Raw genomic sequence first — 4086 nt, forward strand, 5'->3', positions numbered from 1 at the left:
GATTTGATCTCTCTGATCCCCAGTTTTTTCATGAGAAAAATGGGAATAATCCCAATTCCCAGGGTTGTTTTGAGATTTAATGACATTAAGTATGTGAGAGTCTTTATCATTATGGGTTTTTTTGGTCTTTATTGTAAAGATATAAAAGTCTCTATTCATTCCCTCCCCTCAGCCTAGGATTCATTCATTCATTTGTTACTCACTAAATAATAACTTATTATTGCTAACCACCTGCTGTGTTAAACATTGATGAATAATATGGTTCCCATCCTGGAAGAGAGCAATGGGGAAAATAGATATATACTTTTTTAAGAGCTTACCTGGGGGCACCTGGGTGGCTCAATCAGTTAAGCATCTGCCTTTGGCTCTGGTCATGATCCTGGGGTCCTGGGATCGAGCCCCACATTGGGCTCCCTGCTCAGTGGAGAATCTGCTTCTCCCTCTTCCTCTGCCTCTGCCCCCTACTTATGCTCAATCTCTCTCTCTCAAATAATTAAATAAAATCTTTTTTTTAAGACCTTACTTGCTAAGGATAATGCAGAAACTCTGCATTCCTTCTTCTAGTGTTTCACTCTTAGAATCAAAGGAAGCTACTTCAATCTTTCCCAGATTCAAGCTGGAGGAAGAGAACTGTATTTACAAATGCCCTCAACGCCATGATGAACCAGAACTTGACATTCCTGATCCATGCCTTAGGCCTGCTATAAAAGGCGTCAAGGGAAGTCCTGACTCTTCTTGCACCTTCAGTCTTCTGGAACAAACAGTTTGTGCAGCCTAGCCATCTTCCTGGTGCTCTCTTTTTCTCTCCCCCTCTCTTTCTCTGATTTTCTGCCAGTGAGAGGGTAAAGACAGGCACTGGCTATGTCCAGGTAGCTGGTTGCTTGAGGAGATCTACATGTTCTGCAGGTCCTGTCACATCTTTCTCTCTCTGGGATGAAGAGGGGACAGATTCAGCATTGAAAGGAAACCATGTTTTCCATGGTTTGTCCATCCTTTAAGATAAGATGACTTTCCCATTCCTTTACTGGTCTTTAATGAGTGCTCCACTGGTTATAACAGCACAGTCTGTTTGAGAAAGGGTGAGAAATTCCATGAAATTGAAGGTTCAGTAAAGTCAATTGGGTGAAAGCCCCAGAAAGATAGGTTCCAACTCAACAGGGGATGCATTTGCACACCATACCTTGTAGTAGCAGAAATCAAAGTGTTGAAAATAGGATAGCACCATGTCTAGATTTAATTTTTCAGAAGGTGAATACAGTATTAGTGTAATGGAGTGACAAGTGGCAGGAAGCTTCTGAGGTTGACATATCCTTTTCCCTTCCCCTGGAACCCCTTCTCTAGCTCACCATCCCCTTTCCTTATCTCAGCAATCCCAGGAATCCCTGAGATACAGTGTAAATAGGCCTGCCAAACTCTTGATTGCTATCTAGCCATAAAATTAGAAGACATGGACATACTTACCAGGAAATCACATATATAACAAACTGTAAGGCAAGAAAAGAAGTATAGAAGCTGGATGTGCCTATGCAGAGTGAGTTCCATTTTTCTGATGTCTTTCACACATGCCCTTTGCTCACAGTGGCTGAAGCTGGACTGTGCTGTCCAGGCACCACCCTGGACTATCTCCCACTTCCCCCAGCCATGCTGTTCAACTCTCTTCTGAGACTTTGCTTTCTTCTCATTTCCTTTCCCTATGGCCTCTTCCACCCCCCCCCCATTGGCATATAGCTTACCGTTTAAGATGTAGGTTTTATCATTAATTCACATATGGTAAGGCCAACAGATGAGGAGATCCCTGCTATTGGACAGACAGCTTGTTACAGTTCCCTGGAGGAGGCGGCATGTCATGTCACAGAGTGAAGACCAGGAGAGGCCAAAGGAGGAAGTCACCGAGGTCTGTTGGGAGACCAAGAACAAAGGGAACATGTGGGCATAAGCCTTTTTTGTGGTTTCTGCCAGGAGAAATGGGTGAGGCAGGGTAAGCAGGTTTAGCAGGTAAGCAGGCTAGTGGAATAATTTCAGTGGCCTCCAAGGCATAGGTTCTGTCCCCAGCTGTTCAGCACCCAACAGTCTTAGCCAGTTTGAGCTGCTATAGCAGAATACCATGGATGGGGTGGCTTGAACAACAAACATTTCTTCCTTACAGTTATGGAGGCTGGAAATCTGGGACCAAGGTGCCAGCATGGTTGGGTTCTGGTGAGAGCCTCTTCCAGTTACAGACTGCAACTTCCCATTGTGTCCTCATAGAGCAGAAAGAGAGCAAGCCAGCTTCCTCTAAGGGCACTAATCTCATTCACGAGGGCTCCACCTTCATGACCCCATTACTTCCCCAAAGTCCCTCCTAATACTACCACATTGGGTTTGGAATTTCAGTGGGTTTTGTGAGGGCACAAACATCCAGTCTATAGTACTGACCATAGGATCCTGAGGGCAAGTGGAGAGTGGCCCACAGTGTGAGAGCCCCATAGGGGACATTGTTGGGGGTGTGGTCTCTGGGCTGGTTGGTTTGCAAGTGAAGGTGTGCTTGCAGGTTGAGTTCTTTACTCTCTGCAGAAGCTGACTAGTCCTGGGAGGAGCAGTCCTTCATGCCTAGTAAGGCCCCAAGATGTCAATAAAAATTATCAGAATAAAAAGACATGATTACTACACTCGTATACTTAACAGAATGCAGACTTAGAGGGCGGTACTTTTGTACGTTTGACACCATTTATGCACCCCTTTACGTACCACTCTCTTTTCCTTCCTCCATGTTTATCCCTTTACTGGCCACAAAGTTAATTCTCTTTTGGAACATCTCTTTTCAGCCAACTCATGACCCTTACCTTTATGTCACCTCTTCTGTTGAGTGCCACACACAATGAGATACGGGCCTGTCAGGGGGGCAGCGCTCCTGCCGGCTCACTCCACCACGCCCGCCACATTGCCTCAGGTCAGGAGTTTTAATTTCATCGGGGCCATAACTTTACACTACACTCAGATTACCTCCCTCTGCCACCAAGTCTTTCCACTGGTCAGAACAGGGGACTGTGTTAAAGTTTCTGTCTTCACAGAGAATGGAACGTGTGTGCAGGAAAGCCAGTCATAAAATTAACCATAATGCATACAACATGGTATCAAAATTCTTAAGCAACTGTTCATTCCATTAGGCAGAAAACACCCTTAGATCTTGAAAATGAAAGTCTACTGGAGCCTATGGATGCAGATTCACACTTGATGTAGAAACACATCTGTCCTTAATACCTAAAGGCATCAGAAAGATTTATCTCCCATAGTTTACAGCACCTCCTGTGGGGTTTTTTTGTTTTGTTTCTATCAAGGTAACTTTTATTGATTTCCTTTAGTTGTAAGGCCTCTTGCCCTTCTAAGGCTTCCTCTTCTGGACTCCACCAGAAGCTCTTTTTTGGACTAACTCTGTAAGATTCAATTCATAGGGCTATGCCAGTGTCCTCCAGCCAGAGGTTTTCTGTTCTCCTTTTCTAAATTCTAAGTCCTAACGCTCAAGCTAATACTTTTATCCCATTGTAAAAAGTTGAGTCACTGATTTCAGGTTTCAATCCCTTGTATTCACACCCCACTCAATTTGGGTTTTTTTCTCACTTTCTTCTTAGAGTAGATGCTTCTTGAACAGCTATCATTTCTGGGGCTTTGGTTGGAATCATCATCCAGGGCCCAGTTAAGAGCAGTTCTCTGCACAGAATGAGTATTCAGTAAATAGTAAACGACTCATGGTGACAAAGCAAATGAAGATGCACCCATGGTTGATAAAAACACAAACCTGTGGTCCTCTTCTCTACTTTTTCTTGATATTGCAGCCCTAATTGAGGTTATTTTTTTCTTTCCTAAGTTATTTAGTTATTTTCCAGGAATCTTCCCTTAGGCAATATATTTCACAGCTTAGATATTTTCTTCAGATGTTGGAAGTTATTGGACATGTAAAAATATATATGACCCTGATCTGGTTAAACAGCCTATTATAATAATAAGCCTATTATTCTACCCAATACCAACGCATATTAATTGTATTATGTGCAAATATTTAGGTATGGGTCCATGTACACATACATCCATTAAGTAGTAAAATACCTA

The 4086-nt window shown here is 43.2% G+C and overlaps 1 long non-coding RNA gene across 1 annotated transcript; it reads right to left on the reverse strand.

Moving 5' to 3' along the window:
• Positions 1-326: 326 nt before the first annotated feature.
• On the reverse strand, positions 327-2209 carry LOC144306672 (uncharacterized). The gene is made up of 3 exons (XR_013373765.1): positions 2145-2209; positions 1734-1896; positions 327-1065 (listed from the first exon to the last, which is right to left on the reverse strand). It is a non-coding gene; the product is annotated as an uncharacterized LOC144306672 (long non-coding RNA).
• Positions 2210-4086: the final 1877 nt, after the last annotated feature.

This window comes from Canis aureus, chromosome 37 (genome assembly GCF_053574225.1).
Source record: "Canis aureus isolate CA01 chromosome 37, VMU_Caureus_v.1.0, whole genome shotgun sequence".
In the NCBI taxonomy this organism is placed as follows: domain Eukaryota; kingdom Metazoa; phylum Chordata; class Mammalia; order Carnivora; family Canidae; genus Canis; species Canis aureus.